This window comes from Cyprinus carpio, chromosome A21, assembly GCF_018340385.1.
Source record: "Cyprinus carpio isolate SPL01 chromosome A21, ASM1834038v1, whole genome shotgun sequence".
NCBI lineage: Eukaryota > Metazoa > Chordata > Actinopteri > Cypriniformes > Cyprinidae > Cyprinus > Cyprinus carpio.
In genome coordinates, this window is record NC_056592.1 from 6904820 (window position 1) to 6926495 (window position 21676).

The window sequence follows — 21676 nt, forward strand, 5'->3', positions numbered from 1 at the left end:
TGCCAGAGAGCTGCTTGTCATTTTGCACAAACCCCTTCTGGAATATATTTGCCATATTCTTACTGCTCAGACAGCAACATAAACCTCCTACAGATTCTGAAGAAGTCACTGTACATATTGAGACACTGAATGTTTTTATACAAGTTAATCAATAATGTGGGGTAAGGTTAATATGTTGTGTATATGATATTATTTTATAGGAATGGTTCACCGAAAAACGAAAATTTGCCAGAAATGTACAAACCCTCAGGCCATCCAAGATGTAGATGAGTTTTTTCTTCTTCAGAAAAGATTTGGACGAATTTAGCATTACATCACTTGCACACTAATGGTCTGAAGTAAATGGGTGCTAAAAAAAACATCACAGTGATCCAAAACACAACTGCAATCCCTCAATTAACATCCTGAAAAGTGGAAAGCTATATGTTTTTAATTATTTTTTACTTCAAAATGCTGCTTCCGGCTAAAATACGAGCTATTTGGGTTATTTTCCCTTTATAACTTGCCTTCTTTCAGATTAGTGGAAAGAAAACATCCAGATCTGTAGATTTCAATTACAATACATATCTTTAAAGGCCATTTTCACAAAATAATTTTTTTCTCATGCACTAGGCCAGAAATCTCCACTTCAGCAGTACAAAAAATATACCAAATTTCAAGTTTTATATATATTCTGTAAGTTTGTAAAGAGGGGTTTGTTAATATATTATTTGTGTGAAATGTATTTAACATTTTATGATGTGTATTAAACATTTAAAGAAATTTCAGTCTTCCTTGTAATTATTTGTGAAATTTACTAGCAATCACTAAGGGAAAATTGTTTTGAAGTAAATCCTACACCAGTGTATGATCTTCTGGGACAGAAGTTGGAAGAGAACATCTTGTGCAACAGTAGCAGCTCTGTGGCCTAAAACTGAAACAACGGATCTGCAGTATTAATAGAAACCTTCACAGTGGTCATCTCAAAGCCTTAAAGCCTTAAGTAACAGTATTGGAAAACTGAAAAAGGTTATTTGAGGGCAGTAGGTTGTGTGCTTAGTGTAGCAATGATCAAAGACCATGTAGCAGTGATTCCAGTGGCTGAAACTATATTACGAAGCAAAGAGGCCAGAGCTGTAGCTCCGGGTCAGCTCTTGATGGATACTGATTAGTGTGAGTGTAAACACTTCCACAATCCTGGTGTGATCCCTTTGTATCAAAACTAAGATTGAATGATTATCTCCAATTTTTCGCCACTCCTTTGATCCTAAATTGTGCCACCTTTGATTCATCTGTCCGATTATTGGACATTATCGTATCTTGTCTGTCATGGTTCCTTTGAAATGTCTTGGTTTCATCTTTAGAACTCTAACTCACATGCTTTTTGAAGCTGGTAGCACATTCTGTGCTTGCTGCTGGAGGTAGTTTAGTCCGGCCAGCAGGGGGTGCTCATTCGCTGACTTGTATGGGTGCAAAAGTCTTAGTATAAAGAATCAGACTTCAGAATGTAAAACAAAGCAACCTTCTGATAAAGCATTAGATGGGCACCTGTAAAAAGGAGCGCCGTTCAGATGAGCCTCCTGACATTCTGTTGTCATTAATTCACCACCTAAAATATGAATTTGACCTAATTGTTTAGGCTGGTTGTGCATCCTGGTGGCTTATCAGGATGCACTACCTCTCTATTAGAGTAGCTTCATTAAGGCGCAGACTATGAATGCAGCTGTTGCATGCAGTAGGCAGTATCTGGTTCCTCACTAAAGCAAAGCAGGCCCGAGCCTGGTCGGTACACTAGTGGGAGACCATTTGTGAAAATGTAGCTTGCTGCTGCAGATAGTTTCAGTCCAGCCAGCAGGGGTGATCATTCCTTGGCTTAAATGGGTGCAAAAGTCCTAGTGTAATGACGCAAACTTTAGACTGTGAAAAGGAGGCATCCTTCAGATGAGGCATTAAACTGGCCTCCTGACCATCTGTTGTCATGAATTCCCCACCTCAATTTGGTATTTGACTTTGTTTTCTTTTTGAAGCTGGTAGCACATTCTGATGGCTGGTAGGCCGTTGTGCACAACTAGCTTGCTGCTGGAGTTTTAGTCCATCCAGCAGGGGGTGCTTATTCCCTGACTTGTAGGGGTGCAAAAGTCTTAATATAACGAAACAGACTTCAGAATGTAAGAAGAAGCAACCTTTTGATACAAGGATGCACTGTTTTCTTTAAAATCAAAGCTAAATACACGTAGAAACAGAACATCCTTGTGGCGCGGCTGATACAGAAGAGCATACGAAGCATACGGTGATATGGAGAGACACAGAGGAGACTGCTGACAAAGGAATTGTTGAATAAAGTCGTTATTTTTGTTTTCTTCGCTTACAAAATTCATTACAAAATGAATCACCGATGGCAGATGGACTGTTTTGACGAAGTCTTTCATACTTTTCTGGAACTTGACAGTGTAACTTAGGAGTCTATGGGACAGTCACAAGCCTTCCGGTTTTCATCCAAAATATCTTAAATTGTGTTATGAAGGCGAACAAAGCTATTAAAAGTCTGGTTCCTCTAGGAAGTAAGTGATTAATGACAAAATTTTCATTTTGGGGTGGAGTATCCCTTTAAGGCGCTAGCAACGAATGCAGCTGTGGCTTGCAGTAGGCAGAGTCTGGTTCCTCTAGGAAAACTCTTAAACTGTTGTATGCATCTGCACATGCATTTTTCTAGCCTCTGTTCTTGTTCTTTTTCACAAACACTGCTCTAAGTTTTTTTTTTTTTTTTTCAAAGTTACTCTTGAATAAATTGGTTCTGGCTCAACTTGTTAAAGCAAGCAAGCTGATAAAGTAGTGATTTTGTTTCTTTCTGAACAAGAGACTAAACATCCTTACAAATTCCTTGTCTGCCTAAATTAATTACTCCATTTACATTAGAATACCGTGTATGAGAACTGCAGCAAAACTGATCAAGAAAGTAATCAACTAAAGTTATCAAGAAGCAGAGGTGTTTGGGGTAAACAGTGAAAGGGGTTGCTTTCTGAAAATTCTGAAAAACTACTTTATATCTTGGTGAAGATTGCAAAATGAGCAGAAGATTTTAAATTTAATTGGGAAAGACATAGTGGGGTCCTGAAGTCTGAGAACACTATTAAATGTTTCTGGTGTGTAAGTTCCTAATTTAATACCACTTTTTAATTGTTTTTAAAATTTTGTTTATTTATCTTCTTTTTTAATTAAAGTGGTCCTATTATCCTTTTTAACTTTTTCAACTTCAGTTAGTCTGTAATGTTGCTGTTTAAGCATAAAAAAGATCTGCAAAGTTACAAAGCTCAAAGTCCAGTTCAAAAGAAGATATTTTATTTAACAGAAATCACTCTTTAAAAATTACAAAGAATGACTCATTCGGACTACAATGCATATTTTCCAGGATTTATGATGTCGCAAATATCGACAAATGGCCGAGACCTGGTTCAGCTGCACTAGAGAAGACAATGAGTGTTATCACTATGTCGGTGACACGCTAGCTTTCCCAAGGCAACGAGCTTAGAGTGAATACAATCATCCGGGTTTAAATCACACTCAAATTGATTTGATTTTCACGCAATAGTTCCACTGAAGCTCGCAGCAGGTGGCTATGGTAAGGGGCATGACATTTCCCGACCAGGCGCCAAGGGCTGCCAATCACAACACACACTGGCCCAGCTAACCAATCACAGCACATTTCGTATTTCAGAAGGCGGGCCTTCATTTGATACAGGAACTATTGGAGCCGTTCATGCCAGACTGGGGAGAGAGGTGTTGTAATGTAAAATATGTAAAAAAAAAAAAAAATAATAATGTGTCTTTCCAACAACCTAGTATGAGAGCCTGTTCTAGTACACCCCCATAACAAAATCAAAACTTTGTAAAAGAGTAAAATAGGACCCCTTTAAAATATATAATCAGAATAACAGGTTAAACTGAAACTTAACATTAATTCCAGAATTCCTTTGTATATTTTACAATATTCTTGAAACATATTATCCAGCATAATTTGAAATTGATCCAAATAGCAATAAATAAATATTTTTGTACAGTGGAGTTCACATGATCACAAACTGGCTTATATCACTAGTGCACTGTGAAAAAAATAAATCCATAAAATAACAGAAAAAGTACTGGCAGCTCTTTACAAAGAACATTATCCATTAACTTTATGGACATTTCTGTTAACTCTGAAACTCAATGCAGTGTGAAATTCAAAATACTGGTAAAACACCTGTAAAATGCGATTTAGTCCTGTGATGCAAAGCAGAATTTTCAGCATCATTACTCCAGTCTTCAGTGTCACATGATCCTTCAGAAATCATTCTAATATGCTGATTTGGGGCTTTTTATCAATGTTTGAAAACGTTGTACTGCTTAATATATTTGTGGATAAAAAATGTATTTACTGTAACTTCTGATCAATTTAATGCATCCCTGCTGAATACAAGTTAATTTCTTATTAGAAAGAAAACACTTCAGTTCCAAGCATCAATCATTGACCTTTACACTATATAAGTCAATATTCCCTGCACAGCTTAACAAGTAGTGGCGGATGACCCAGCTCATTAATGTCAATAGTCTATTCACTTTCTTCTTGGAAAACATAATAAAAAGCAAATGATGTCTGAAATAACATCTGCCTCTTTCATGCATCAGAAAATACTCAAAGACCTCAAAATCATGCAGCACTGCACAACCGCAAACCCAACAACCTCAGCACTGACTGTACAGTACATGCAGTATATTTAGAACGTATGCAAATCAACCTTATCTTCTCCTACCTGGTGTCTTTTCTCTCGTTCTCTAAATGTAATGTACAGATCTGAGTTTCCTATGAAGTTTTAATTGGAGCCCCAAAAGCTTCTTAGTTCCCTTTGCAGAGTCTTTCTGCAATACGTCTGTGGTGCAACTAATTACTTTTCCGAGCCGGCATAATCCCCAAGACAGATTCTCAGGAATTCCTAAATATATTTATGACCTTTTTGAACACAAAGTGTTAGGTCACAGTGCCATGGACAGGTATCATCTAAATATTCAACATCCTGGAGTTAATTGAGGAAGAAACTAAGTTTTACAAAAAGATCATTTGGAAGGCTTACTAAAAGACAAGTTTGAAAAGTCGACGGCAACACCCGGCATCTCTCAACAGAGCGGTCCTTTGTGCTCAATTTCCATTCCCTCATTTATCGTTTGGATACATCTTGCAGACTGACGTGACATTAATGAGCAAAAAATTCTCTAAAACTAATTTGAGCCTCAAAGTTATGGGGGGTTTTATGCTAGATTTAGATAATGACGGAAAACCAGTTTTGAGTGGCACATCAAACTTCCCCTGGCTCATTTGTGCTCAGATCAGCACAGAACTCTCATTAAATGGCTTGCATGCTGCAGACCGGAGTCTTTCATTGGCACGGGCGACCAGCAGACAGCCTGGAAAATAGCTGCTCAGAAACTGAGCGAGTGTTGAATTCTGGCAATACTTACTGTCTGAGTCACTCTCTTTAACTCTGGAGATGATATGCTTTGCTCTGACACAAATAACGTGTCTGGATTCACGATGGCGTGAATAAAGAATCCCTCTTATTGAGGTATCAATTCATTTAAAGAGTATTAGAATTTTCTGCTCGCCCTGATTCAACATCATCAAACATGGCCAGATAATGTGGACCAAAGCCATTGCAAAGTACCTCATCAGCTTTTGATGAAAGTAAGCAGTCATTTAACAGACAAGGAAGATCCTGCTGGATCATTACAAGCTGAGATCGAACTAGCAACTGTGTTCAGCAGTTTTATTGAATAATATTACTGTTTTTATTTTTTACATAAAAACAAACAAAAAAAAAAAAAAAAAAACATTTTTAAAATCATTAAAAACATAAAAAAAAAAAATCTCATTACCCGAAACATTTGAATAGTAGTGCATATTTCAAAAAATACATTTCATGCTTTTAAAGGGATAGTTCATAAAAAAAAAAAAAAAAGAAGATTGTTATAATAATTTATTCACCCACATCATTGGAACCAGGGTTATTTTATAGTTAACTAAAACTGAAATCCAAAAAACATATTACAGCTAAAAACGTTCTTTTTTAACTTTTTTGTAAATTGTTTAATTTCCTCCAAAAATTTAAAAAACTTCCTTTGAAAATTCTATATATATATATATATATATATATATATATATATATATATATATATATATATATATATATATATATATAGATATATAATATATAAAACTATAATAGTACCTCAATTATACTAGAATAACACTGCTTGGAAAACAAAAGCTATTTTTAATCATTTTTAAACTGTTTATGCCCATTTTTATATACTATATATATATATTATATATATATATATATATATATATATATATACATATATACATATATATATATATATATATATATATATATATATATATATATATTTTTTTTTTTTTTTTTTTTTTTTTTTTTATGGGGGGTGCAAAACAGCTATCATAAAACATGAAATATTATATTATTTGCAAAAAAAAAAAAAAAAAAAATGTATCATATTTTGAATGGCTGTCAATGGGAAACAATGCTGCTTGCCCCCCAGATGGTCTAGTTATGACATGAACCTGCAAGAGCCAACTCATCAGCCAAACCAAAAACCCTTGATCCTGTCTTCATAGGGACCAAAGGAGGGAAACCTTTAGGAAAGGAGGTTGAGGTGGATTCTGTTCAGAGCAACTGGGGCAATGTGGCACAACAGGAGAGGAATTGAGCTTGGAACAGCTCGTTCAATATGTAACGAAGTCATGGGAACCATAGCAAGCTAAGTCTCTGGGCACAAGGTGCCATCTCTGAGGGTCTGAAAGCAGATGGATGGGGGGTGGAGGGTGCGGGGAGGCCTGGCACACAGACAGAGAGCTCAGACTGTCACACACGCAGAGCTAAGTGACAGCCACCAGCGTGCAGGACCAATTGCTACAATATGGCACCTTGGACCAGGCCGTCACGGGCAGCCTGGCAGGCCATTCATCTCTAAGGAGATGTACGGTGAGACAGAATGATGCTTTTTTTCCTCCAGCTTTCCCATTATACAACTAATTCCTTGTAAATGCAATCCTACTTGGCTCCAACTCGAACCTCCATTATCAGCTGTAGAGATTGACCGTTTGTGTATCCTGTACTATTCCTCACTCAATAAGCAGCTTTAATTATGTTGAGTGAACAAAAGAAAACTACAACAGATGTTTGTGTTGTGAAAGCAGAGGGTCTGAATGAGAGTAGGAAACTGAATGGGGAAAAATACCATAATACCATGGGGAAAAATTATATATTTTTAATGAGCTTAATTCAATTTCATATCTTTCAATGAAATTAAATTCATTCACGCTTTTAAACAAAAAAAAAAACAGAAGTTTAGTCTTGTTGATAAAACTTGAATTTTGTTTAGTATAAGTTTTTAGCTTTTTACCAAACACTGGCTGCTGACATGTAATAAAGAAAACTGAAAACATTTTACTTTAGCAGAATACTGTATTAAGTTACATAATTAAAAGGACAGTTGATGTTAAGATTAAAAACTTCTGTGTTTGCTGGTTGGATGCTATGTGTTTATTCAGGTTGCCTTTGTTTTATGCCGTATTGTTTTTATGCTGTATTTAAAAGATCTAAAACTATTTCACATGAGATACACACCAAAAAAAAAAAAAAAAAAAAGAAGAAGAAATCAGGATAGGATGAATAAATAATAATATAATATAATTTGTATTTTATATATATTTTTTTATTTTATTAATTAAAATATTTTTACTCTGGATTAAAATATTTAAATAAATATAAATAAATATTTATATTATTTTATTTAATGATAATTATATTTAACATATTTTTTTAATATTTTATAAAATTAATAATATTTGTGTATTATGGCATCTACCAGCAGGAGCTTACAGGGCCATGCTAAACCTCTCATATATGTATTAAACCAGCCCTACCCTGAAGCCTTGGACATGGCATGAAAACTGGCAGAGTACTAGTATTATGGCATCTACCAGCAGGAGCTTACAGGGCCATGCTAAACCAGCCCTACCCTGAAGCCTTGGACATGGCATGAAAACTGGCAGAGTACTATTTTAATGATTAATTGTGGGCAGGTGTGGTCTTAGTGGCACTATGGAATTGCGTCTGCCTGTTTATTCACACTCTGCTTTCAACCAACCTCATCCTCTCCAGAACGTCATTCGTTAAATTTACAGCCGTCCTCAGAGCAGGTATGCTAATGAGATTTATCCACAGGCTCTTTGGAGGAAACTCCCACATGGTTCATCTTTAGTTTTAATCCGCCTGACAACCGTCATTCCATCAGCATGCGAGTTCCACCCATTGGCTTTAACCTAAAAATAAACAAGGTGGAGAAAGAGGGAGACAATCAGACAGATGGATGGATGATGGCACGTCATACATTACGGGATGGGCACTACTGTCCAACTTGCAATAATTAGTTTGCAGACAGGACAAGCATATTCTGACTTAATCAGCGTCACATACTGGGAAAGCAGGAAAAGGGGCTACAGTCATAATGTAATCTAGCACAGTCTTATGGTCTTATTAGATATAATAATAATATAAAAACACATCAGAATGACTGAATCATTCATTAAACTCAGAGCATTTCCAGAGTGCTTATTAAGGCCTCATCAAATCAGAGTATGCCCGCGGAGGGCGCCGTCTCAGTTGAAGGAGGCTGAGAGATGCTCACTCAGTATGCAGCGCTTAAGTCATTGCTAAGTCTGTTGCCTTTTATTTCGTGGCTTGCCCATCGATCCCCTGCGCCGATGAACCTTTGTTTGGCCTGCAAAGCCCAAGACATAAATCAAGGTCTGGCTACAGAAAGTTTCTCCACAGGAAGTGGAAGAGGCAGGGAACTACATGGGGCTTGCAGCTAAGATGGAAACAAAGCAACCTCAAACCATTTTCTGGAATAATACCATCAGCTTTTTATAATGAGCAAACAAAGTGAATGCTACTGTAGGTGCCCTGACAACATCTGGTGAGAGCTGTGAAGTGTTGAATCCAAGAAACCTGTCAAGAAAACCATATTTTACTCAAATATCAACATTTTAATGAATAAAAAATAAAATTACTAATACTACTACTAATAATAATAATAATAATTAAAAAATGTAAAATCTTATTAATATAATGCAAAAATTCTTATTGATGTAATAAGAAATTGCAATATATATTTTAAACAGTAATGTATTTAAACTTAATTGTGTTTTACCAATTTAAATTATATATTAATATACATTTAATCTATATATTATAGTACTTTGTATAACAAAATACTTAGTAGTAGTGGTGGTGTCTTAATGGCCTAAAAAAGCCTTTATTTTCTTTTTTTAATTCTATGTTCTTATTTTTATTGAAATTATTTTATTTTATTTGGTGGGGGGGGTGAAATGTGACCTGGACATGATTTGGTGAGATTTTTTTTTTTTTTTTTTTTTTTTTTTTTTGGAGGTGTACCATCCTTTTAAATGTGAATTTCTGCATTTCACGTTCTAAAACTTTGGACTGCACAACTACAAACAACAACAGCAGTTCCAGTACTCACAGATATCACACATTTCCCAATTTGCATTGTTTCACAAGCGTTTTTATCTCCTGTGCACCATCCGCAACACAATTCACCACTGCTGAAGCTCCGTGAGCTATAAAATCACCATTATGGCACAAGTTGAGCTGATAGGAAATTCATTTGAGAAGCACATTAAGTTGGAATGGTATGCATGTGTTCCTCCCTCCGCAACCCCCTTCCTGGTTATCTTCAGCTTTGCTCAGTAGGAAACTCATTAGCTTCTTGTGCTGGGCATGGAAATAAAACTCTGGCACACTTTGTCTCCATTTCTGAGAAAATTAATTAGAGAGAACAGACACCATTGCCGATGTGCCAGCTTCTATTCTGACAGTTGCTCCCTTTTTTTCCCCAAGTATCATTATTTCCTGCTGTTGTTGTCGCTTTAGAAATGCTCGGTGCATCTAAGGGATTGTGGTATCGATCCACTCAGACCTGTTAAAAAACTCTGGATTAAATTTGCTGGTCTCTGTGTTTGCTGGTCATGCTTTTAAAAAATACTGTTTACTGTGTGAGAGGAGATGGTATTGAATTTTAGTGTCTTGGAAGTATATTGGGCCATTTACACAACACGCACGCTCCATCTCTTTAACACAGGCGGGCAGAAAATTACATGTGATATCTTGGATCTTTTGTTTATTTATTTATTTATAGGTGTTAACAGAGAAGCTTGCGGCGCTACACAAATTGTGCTACACCTTATCTTTTCGGTCTGTAATATTCCTTACTGGATACTCCAACTCTATCTGTGAATGCAATACATGTTCTCCTCGTATTGCCAAAACCAATTACGTTGCCTCCTTCCTCACTGCATGTGTGTGCACTTGTTAACAGATAAGGCCAAACTCTTTCACCAAAGGACAATCATAAAGGAATAACAGTTTTGTCTAATAATGCAGACACCATAAAAGTTAGTTCATATTTTAGTAGGGCTATCAACTCATTATGATACACAGTAATATGATTAAGACAACTAGATACAGCACAAAATAATAACACAGAATCCAGCTATTAAACTTCACACACTATCTTAAAAATGTGCTGTTCATGGCACAAGATGTTGCAAAACAAGACAAAGCAATGGCCAAAGACATCTTTCTGCATGTGAATTTTTTTATTTATTTTTGTAATAATATCACAATCTTTTTTATAATTAAATAAGTGGACAAAGTGCTAAGTACTCTGATAACATCTTGTGAGAGTTGTAGAAAATCCAAATAAATAAACCAATTATTGAGAAAAAAAAAAGATCAAAAATAAAAAATGATAAAAGAAAATATTTAGCTTTTCTGCATTGCATTGATGTTTTGCAATATTTCCATGATAATTCAAAGAGTTCCCTTCCCAAATTCTAGTTATATACACGCTACCGTTTAAAAGTTTGGGGTCAGTGAGATTTTTTTAAAGAAATAATCCTTTAATTCAGCAAACATATTTTGCTCACAAAAATATTAAGCAGCAACTGTTTTCAACATTGATAATAATGAGAAATGTTTCTTAAATCATCATATTAGAATGATTTCAGAAGGATCATGTCACTGAAGACTTAAGTGATGGCTGCTGAAAATTCAGTGTTGCCATCACAGGAATAAATTACATTGTAAAATATATTCAAATGTATAACATTACTGTTTTTACTGTATTTTTTATTTTATTAATGAATGCAGCTTTGCAAGTCTCTAAAAAAACTGACCCCAACTTCATACAACGAATATTAATATTAAGCAGCCTCTACATCTACCCTGGACAGATATAGCTAAATGGACTGCTATGGACCATGTGGACAACCCTATGTTCATAGAAAAAGAGCAAACAACATAAAATTTTGCATTGTTTGAGTGGTTTTCTCAGCATATGTTGATGTATGTGATTCACTGACATAGTATGTGTTTAATATTAGTTATTATCACTGCACGAACTTGGACCAACCTTTTACATGCCTGTTGAGTGTCCTCAATTTCTCCTTATTGTTGTCCTCTTTTCTCACTCTTGATGGAGGGTGGAGTTGGATATTGAACTCTGGGTAAAACACCAGAGGGACTTGTAGAAGAGGTGATTGGGAGGTGGGGGTTTTTTTCCAGCTGGGGCAGGTCGAGAGGACAAGCATCTTGGTGATATAAAACATTGATCAGCATTGATTTTGTGTGTCTGCGAGTGCACCGCCCTCTCTGTCTCTCCTCGCTCGCCTCCTTCCCGCCTTCAGGCTAAGCTATGAAATTATGTTTACGCCACGGTTTCTTAGTGGGCGGCATTTTGTCTGAACAGAAGATGGTGGAAAAATCTATACAATAGATAAATAGAAGAAAAAATGTAACCTTCTTGGGGAATGAAGGAAGAAGAGGAAACCAGGGACAAAGGGAGGTAAGAAAATAAAACAGGTCCATTTTCTGCCCCGTGCCACAAGACGTGCAGGTGTCCTTTTAGCATTGGTCTGCAATGCATCCTGTAGAACTTACAAATTCCATCAACACCAACCTAAACTAGACATTAATCAAAACAGTGCTTCAACTGAATGTTTACTGCCAAACACACAGTGGTTTTGTAGCTGCACTGGTGTTACTTCTCAAACTGTTGTCTTAAAGTTAAAATTAGGAACTTACATACCAGAATGGAGCAATGTGGCTGGAGAGGGGTTGATGAAAGATTATGAAGACAAACCTTTTTTCTGGGATTACATCCAGTGATGAATTGACCACAATAAACCTGGAGTAGTAAAGTAAATACTAATTATTTACTATTCTTTTATTTAGTATAAAATAATAATAGTACTGATATAATAGTACTAATAAGTTTTTTTATTTCATTTTGACTTCAAATGACATTCAAATTCTGTTGGATATGATAAGTAGAAAAATCTCATTATGGCCAAAAACTAATAAATGGCTAATTAAAATAGTATACTGTTTTGTCTAAAAAAAAAATTAAAACAAAACATTAAAAACTAAAAATCGATCTTTTCAAATACTAATACTGAATGTAGTTGTCACACTATAAAAAACAGTAGAAAAAAAGGATATTAATTTTGAAATTTGCTAAAGATTACATTAACAGTGTTATTAAATTATTCGTTTTTAAAGATTAACTTTGAGTGTGAGAAGTGAGCGTAACATGATGGCAAAAGTAATTTAAGTGTAAAAAATAGATGAAAGGAGCACAATTTAAAAATCAACATCAATTTATTCAGCTAAATTAAAATAATCATGTTTTGTTTAATAACTGTACCAATATATATTGTGCATCCCTACTTTAAATACTGCAGAACATTGAATAAACATGCTTAACTACCAACCAAATTAGTTTGAACAGTTTATCCTTAAATCCATCCAGTAAATAAGTTTTTATTTCACTGCATTGTGGTTTGGGCTTTAATGATATTAAATGCCAACTTGGTCTATATATATTTTGCTTAATATATATATGACTTTCCAAGTGGCTTATTGCAGAATAAAACATGAACACAATCTTCTTACCAGAACCTCAAAGCCAGCTTCTGATGACTGGTCACTTCCTGTCACGGCTACCTGTCCGATCTGGGAAGAACCTTGAAAACATCTGTCCATGCATTAATAACTGCACCAAAAACTTTATATAGTTCAAATTCATGGTTGTAAAAACAGTTGAATCTGTTCAACTGGACCCTGCTGGAGGATGGCCACAGACCCCATAATGGTCATTTGAGTTTGAGACCCTGGGTTTCAGCAATGCGTTGGCATTCCACGACCACAGAAAATGTAAAGTTGCATTTCATCTTTCACTCTTACGGAGCTATTAAATCCTGCACTCTAGAATTTCTTCTGCAAGTTCAGGCAAAGGTGGTGCAGTGTTAAGGGAGTCAGAGAGCCAGTGAAGGCATCAGCGCTTTGCCGCAGAGCTCGGAAGCCTGGCCTTAGGCAAGGCATGGAGACCACAGTGCTGAAAATCCCATCAAGCCACAGTTCCAGGTCCACGCGCAAGAAAGATGAAGCATGCTAGCTCATCAGGGGACACAGCCAAGCCCTGATGCCTTCTTCTTGTCCCCTTTCCCCAAAACTCTCTCTAGCTCTTTTTCGCATTGACTTCCCACCACTTCCCTTCAGGGAGAGTGTTGCAAGGCCAACTAGCCGGAACCCCATGCGCTGGCCTCAGGGGCTGTCGCTCGCTTGTTGAATAAAGGAGCTGACTGGCTGATTGATAGACCCGCACCAGTCCATGCCCCTCGCACGTTTCCTGGTTCACTGCCTTAAATAAGAATCCTTTGCCAGGCGGCCCGGTTTCAGCATTCGTTAAATCTGGTACTTGATGGATGGCACCAATTTTCTGACAAACCCAGTATAGCCACCCTTCCCTTCTCTCCCTCAGGTAAATCCCCTGGAGCCCAGGTGAACAGGAGTACTCTAAAACAGTATCAATCACACCAAAGGCCACTCTGCCACAGCACAATGTTTCAATTATACCTCCCGCTCCCTCCCGACCATATCGGCCTGTCCCGACACCCCAGTCAGGCTCTCCGGCCAAAGCGGACAGCTCTCCGTCTCCTCGGCAACAGGCGCCTCTTTATCTCTTTTAATTCATTTCAGGGTTATTTATAAGCAAGTCTATCATCCCCCAAGGTCTGTACCAACTCTAGAGCTGACAGATGCTGCCAAAGCCAGAGTAAGCTGCTCTCACCTGCTAGTGTGCCGCTCGGTCCGAAAAGTATCGTCTGGAGCCCACAGGGCCCTGAGCTTTGTCAGTCTGGCGGGATGGGAGACAGACGGGTGAGAAAAGTTAAGCAGGTGCAAGCACAGAGTCTCTGGTGTGTCAGAGTCATTTGTTACCCAGGAAGGACAGAGAAGTCCCCCTCAGACACGACTCGGCAGATGGAAGGTCACTCTTGCGATAGCAAAAAGCTTTGACTGAGAGCAGTTTCAGCAGTCCTGTGATGTTACAAGTCTGACCGTTAGTTTTGGATTCATCAGAAACATCAGATCATCCGACACAACAGTTTTAGAATTGACAGCTTATTCAAAACAGCTTCCGTCCTTAAAGGGACAGTTCACCTAAAATAATTTGTTGTTAATTACTTAGCATCTGTTGCTTTTCCGCTGTGGAGCACAAACAGAAAGTTAAAGTGATTAAAAAGAAATTATATCCTTTACTCAACCACTTGTCGATCCAAACTGATTAGACTTTCATTCATCTTCAAAACACAAATTAAGATATTTTTGATGAAATCTGAGAGATTTCACTCCTTACACTGAAAGTCCATTCCACCAAAACCTTCAAAAAGCTCATAAAAATATTTTGAAACTAATCAATATCGATCGAGCAGTTTAATCCTAGTCTTCCAAAGAGACACAATCACTTCATATGAACAATGAAATTCTTCTGGAAAGATGTGGGTGAATAAATCGCAAGAGAATTTTCATTTTTGGATGAACTAACCCATTAAGCAGTAATTCATTCACTGATAACATTCTCTACCTCCGCTATCAAATCTCATTCAAGTTTGTGTATATTCAAATGCGCCTTTCGTAACCAACTGGGAAGATGTTCAGTAAATAACTTAAATTTCAGTCTGTTCCTCACATAAAGCTGACTTCAAAACTTGTGATATGGTGCACAAATCATATGGACCATAGTTAGGGTACTGTACTTTAATTGCTGTTTTTGGTCATTTTTAAAGTTTAACAGTTTCTGGAAAAGCAGGAACACCCTTCCAAAAATCTCCTATGTGGTCTACAGAAAAGACATAAAATCATATGAGTTTAGTACAATTTGTGGGTGAGTAAATGATGACAAAATTTTAAGTTCTGGGTGAGCTATGCCTTAATTATAGTACATGGCCTGACTTAAAATTAAATTGCATGAGTGAAACAGTGCCTCTGGTTGTTATGAGAAATGAAATGCTCCACACCCCACCATCTGCATCTAACTAAAAACAAATAATTAAAAGGGTAAATTTAGTGTTAGAAGATTTATAATCCACTATCAAAAAGAAAAAGAAAATGTTATCCATTAAATCAAATACATTCCACCATTACATCAGTGTAATAAAATGTAATAAAATTGTATAATTAATGAAACAGTCCATCATCTTTCTCAATTGCTCCTTTGGCTAATCAATGTCACATTCAATAAGCACCCATTTATGACATTTTTAAAGTTTCAGCTTCAGAAATTACAGCTAATTTTTCTCAATCTCCTCATTTTTTCAGACACTGATTTTGAGAGGCATCTCAGTTGGTGAACCAGAGTTTCACTTCGGCACAGATCATAAAGTATGACATTATTCAAGGTCAAGTAGCACTCGGAGCAGCCAAGGTCCTGTTTCCAGCAGTAATCCCTTCCTACCATTCCTGGGTATCAAAGCTTAGCGTGCTCATCCATCAGAGCAGCTGGGTTCTCAAACAGGAATGATCCACTGTGGAGATCCTGCCCATTACCAGTCTCATTAATAAGCCTCATCTTTATTATCTCCCTCTGGCCATGACTATTGATTAAAAATTCAAAACGAAATGAAGCTAGATCAATGCACCTCTCGTTAAATCATCAACCCTTTATGAGCAAACCACCAGAACTTGAGTTTACCTTTCACACAAGGCCCAGCATGCGTCATCGCTCAGGGAACTCGTGGATGTGTAAAGATGCTAAATGTTGCATGTCTGCCACGGGGGATCTTCATCCATACCTATGAAGCGAGAAAAGAAATCTATTAAAAGCATGCATTTAACCACTCATTAGTACTTCAGAAAAGAGTATGTACAGAAATGCTTTAGCAGGCCACAGGTGCTCTAAAGTGTCTCCAAAGAGGAGATATCATTTAATGTACTATTTCATCAGATGAGCTTTTTCGATAGTGATACTCAATCATTAGCTTCAGGGCCGCTTATTTATTTTATTTGCTATGCGCATCCGAATGTTCATTGATTTTGAAATAAACAATAAATAAATTAAATGAAAGAACTGCCAAAAATGAAAAGTTTCCACTATTTATCATCACTATTCAAAAACAATAACAACAATGCCTAAGATGGGTTAGCTGGTCTCCACCTGGCCAAGCTAGTTAGACTGCTTTGATTGTTTTGAAGGTTTTGGGCCACCTTGGGGCTAGCTGGTCTGGATGTAAGTTTAACTAAACCACCAACCTGGTTTTCAGCAGGGTCTTCACAAATTGGCACTTCCATAACTTAGCATGGCACAAACCTATAGACCAAAACACAAAACACCTTAAAGCATAAACATAAAACACCTTTTTTTTTCTTTTTTTTTTTACACATAGCTGACATATTTCTTAGAAAAACTAAATATATTAAGCTAAATAATGAAACAGAACCTAAATAAATGCATATTTGGATATCGGTTAACATTGCACTGACTAGATGACATCAGCAGAATGAAAAGTCATTCAGCAACAGAGGAAATTGCTACAATAAAGTTGTGATGAAATGGAAGTAGCAACAGATCTGTTCATCTGTATTGTGACGTACATCCAAGTGAAATAAATTAGTGATGAAAAAAGAAAAGTAGGCTAGGGACTCTTGATCAGTTGTTCAATGGATTGTTTCCAAGAAGACCAAGTTGGCATTTTGATTTAAAAAAAATAAAAATGAGGTCAAACAATGAAACAGCATGATGAATCCATATAATCAACAACATGCATTTGGAAAATAAATGAATTTTTATTTACAATAAAAGAAGACTTTTTTTAAGAATATTATGCACTGCTGTGCACAATAAGAGCAGGAAGTATTAAAGTAAATTGGGTCAGTTTTGATTTCATGTTGATTTAAAGGTCATTTTAGACATTTAGGCATGTGGTATGAAAGGCATTTTATTTTGGGCAAAAAACAAGTATATGTGACAAATCTGTCATTGCAATATCTCATATTGCTTTCATATTGCATGTACATATATGACATAAATGCTGCATATATTAAGGAACATAAAAAACCCGCATTTGCTTCTCTGATGGCATATGAGTCAAGAAATTATTCATTTTTCAAAGCTGTGTAGCCAAAACTGTATTTTGACCAGCCAGGACACAATCTGGTTCCATTCCTTTTTTCTAAACCATAATACAGCAAGTGGACTTTTGGACATCTTATCACTGGTTCCTCCCAGGAAGGCTAGTAGTATGCTCTTGAGGAGGGGGACACAGCCAGATACACACCTGGGAGTGGAGACGGTGGGCTTGATTCACCCTGGCACACAAACAGAACAACTGGCGGGGCTCTTCTGCAGATGGGCACACAGGTGGGCATAAGGCAGGGCAGGAGGGAGCGCAGGGGACCTCTGCCAGGTTTGTGTCGTCCTTGTAGCTCAGAGTAGGTGCACTTCTTTTTTTCCCAGTTGATCACATCTGGGCTGAGGTCCACAATGCTTCACTAACAAAAAAGGAATCAATGTGAAGCTGTACTGCCCCCTAAAGGAGCGTCACGCAACTGCCTGGGATCACCAACTGGCAAGCGCTGTATTAAAATACATATACATTTCTCCACGCAAACTTTACGCCTCCAGATGAAGCTACCTTGAACTTAGAGGGAAATTTATACAGCTCCACTGCAAACATATCAATTTATAGCGGATGAAAAAAATATGAATGCACAGTTGGAGTAAATGTTGAACAGATTTCGTCTAACAGGTCATTCCATCACCAAGCAGTGGAACGAGCGCTTCAATTGGGTCTAAATGAGAACAGCCGCGTTGTTTGTTGTTTTTGAGCTCAAGTGCGCTTACTCACAATGTGTCATCATGAGTCACTGAGCTTCTGCTGGTGTAAACAACAGCCGCGCAACAGCAAAACTATTTATCAGTGACGAACGCGATGGCACGTTATCAAAAGCCGAGGCGTAATGCAGACTGCGCCCACCTCATTAAACGAACCCTTCCACGACGCATATCTATCTATCTATCTATATATCTATCTATCTATCTATCTATCTATCTATATATATATATATATATATATATATATATATATATATATATATATATATATATATATATATATATATATGCCTATACACACACAAATACACATAATATATATATGTATACTTTTCGCTTTGACTGTCGGGTAGAAGTCTGCTGCGGAGCTCGACACAGTGCGGGCTCGGCAGAAGTGCGGATCGAGGGCGCATAACGGCCGCAAAGGGAACGCTGAGGGGGCGCTCGCTAGCACACTTCTGAACGCTGTTGTGCTCGTGATGGGGCGGTGGTGGAGCGCGTGAAAACCACGATGCACCGACTTTTAAAAAATCCGCTCCTCGCTCCAGTCAAACACCGCTCCACTCCGCGCTCCGCTCACATACTCTAGATTGTGAATAACTGTTGCTGTCACGACAGATCTATTTCTGAACCAGTCGCTATCAAAATAATCTGACGGCGGGCGCGGGCCAGATATTATTGCTGGCTGGCAGTTTTGGCCCGCGGGCAGCCTGTTGCCGACCACTGCCCTAGGGTATCATGGACTTAACGGACACGCTCACGCGGCGGGCATTAGTCCGCAAGTGCACATGAAGTTTTCCATTTGAGACAGGGCCAATGTCGTAGAGGCATGATCTGACAGGCAAAGTAAACATGCTCTAAAGCACATTTAGTGACCTGCTTAGCACCAGCATTTTAGAAGACCCACATCATGTTGGAACTTCATGTGAAAACATGAACGCTCCATTCATTCACAACAAAAAAAATATCGTTTTAAGCACAAGACTTTTTGAGAGATGCCTAGATCAAGAGATTGGATCAGTTTCTAACATTCCACGAGATAGTTTAGCCAAAAATGAAAATCATGTCATCATTTATTGACCCTTCATGTCTGTCCAAATCTGTATGACCTTTTCTGCTTTCTACAAAATAATTTTTGTGTTGCACTAAGACAATCATACAGGTTTGGAATGATTCGGGGGTGAGTACCTTAATGATGACAGTTTTCATTTTTGGGTGAACTACCCCTTCAAGTCAATATGAAATACTGTTGTTTACTATTTATTTCTGTAATGTGCTGCATTATAAAGGGAAATATGATATTCAATGCAAGACTGGACTTAATTTTATCCTGAGGCATCATGCACTTATTATTATTATTTTTTTTTTGGTTTTGAGGGGGCAACCCTGGCTCTCCTAGTTCACCTGGTGCCATAGGCAAGATAAGACATGATCAGAAGAAAAACTTTAATAACTTGGTTTATTAGTCTATGACGGGATTGTGTATTGGTATTAGACTGAGCAAACTTAAATATGCAAGTGATTCACACGTGTAATTTACAATGTGCAACAGTCTAAAATATGTTTGTTTGTTTGGTTTTTGGAAGCTGCATTTAAAAATCAACATTCTTACATTTTTAGAGGTAAGAATTTTTCTGAATTTATCCACTGGGAATTGAGTGAATCATGAAAAATAGTCTCAAATGTACAGAGCCCCTACAGGGACATGTTGATGTCAAAAGTATGAGATGGGAGGATTATATTAAATTATATTTCATTGCTTTTGCATTCTCTCCCAAATGTCTTGCATTCCCCCGAGATACTTTGTGTATGCTAGCAAATAACTTTTTTGTGAACAAATGCAAAGTTTCTCTGTGGAACATAAAATCTTTGGGAGACAACACAAAAGCACTGACATTTTTTTCTCATTTTCATTTTTCAATCACCATGTACCATTTAGGGGCTTCATACAAATGATAGGTAGTCGAAACAAAAAAAAGAAGCACTGGTGACATCAACTAAATATAAAATTTGCTTAAGAGGAGAAGCAAGTAATTATATAAAATTATTAAAAATGATAATATTATATTATAAAAGCATTAATGTGCATGACCCCCTGATTATGATTATTTTTTCTTTGCAACACAAATGCATGCACAATACAACACATGAAATCAAAAATTAAATTATATACATACAGTGGTATATTTGGTGTATTTATTTGGTGTATTAAATCTTAGATTTAAAAAATATTATAACATAAAAAAACTAAATTCTCTTAATGTCGAATTGTGTTGTAAGTCTTGGACCAAACGTAATACTGTCAGTCAACCTTTGGTCTTTGCCCTTTCCTGCTAATCAAATCACTGTTCCACCTCTGTCCCAAACTCAACTAAATGATTTATTGATCCAGGGCAACCTCCATATAACCTGTAAATTACCTCAACACTGTGTCATTATCTACCAATGATGAGTAGGACCTAAAAACCAAGAAGATGCCTCTCTGAGGAGACTTAATTCAATGCTGGACCAAAGTCTGATTCAAACTTTGATCAGGCTTAACCTGCTTTGCAATAATTACTATTCCTGTGAGGGGCTAGAGGAGGTTGGAGATTCAATGAATCCATGGACCCATGACCGCCCTGCCTGAAAGCTTCATTTGAACTTATAGCGAAGAGATGCAGCCCAATCCACCAGTAAGGAAAATGAGGTGGAGACAGCAAACCAGTACTCGAGACTGCTCTGTAAATCCTGTGGGACAGTGGTTTTCTGACATAAAATATCTCTCACTATCTAGATCCAAACTATTTGTACATGCAATTTCAAAAGGGCCATTTGGAATTGAAAATACAGAGGTGTCTATTTTGTTACCATCTCAAGTGTAACCATAGTCATTACTGTTATTAATCCTTTTCAATTACAAACTATGTGTAAACTAGCTTTCGGTTTTAAGATTGGGTTTTAGCATTTAAGTTGCTATTCGAGCTGCCCTTATTTTCCGTCATTCTTTAGTTGTTCAGAAATCTTACAGCCTGCACCTACCTTACAACAAAAGTCAACAAAGTTGTTCCATAGAATCATTCATTAACTTTTTCATTTACTGCCCACACATTAGTAATACAATGGAAATCCATACTGAACTACACAGAGGGCTAAGGCTGGCAGAACCAACTGCATAATGCCAAAGAATCTAAACTAATAACCACTGGAAAGATGAGCCAAAATTGCATTGCATATTAGTGCCAAAATCCATGTGCTGTTCAAGTCCAGTAATGCTATAAAATGGGAAAATAGTGAACTGAATAGTGAGTGGGTGGCATCATTTGACCACTGAAGACAGTCTATCGCTAATGTAGGGCAGTACAATTAATGCAGCGGAGAAAGTATACAATTAATAACTCATAAC

At 37.0% G+C, this 21676-nt stretch overlaps 1 long non-coding RNA gene across 1 annotated transcript; it reads right to left on the reverse strand.

Moving 5' to 3' along the window:
- Positions 1-8007: 8007 nt before the first annotated feature.
- LOC122149276 lies at positions 8008-17142 on the reverse strand. The gene is made up of 3 exons (XR_006162910.1): positions 16710-17142; positions 11533-16252; positions 8008-8359 (listed from the first exon to the last, which is right to left on the reverse strand). It is a non-coding gene; the product is annotated as an uncharacterized LOC122149276 (long non-coding RNA).
- Between the last annotated feature and the right edge of the window lie 4534 nt (positions 17143-21676).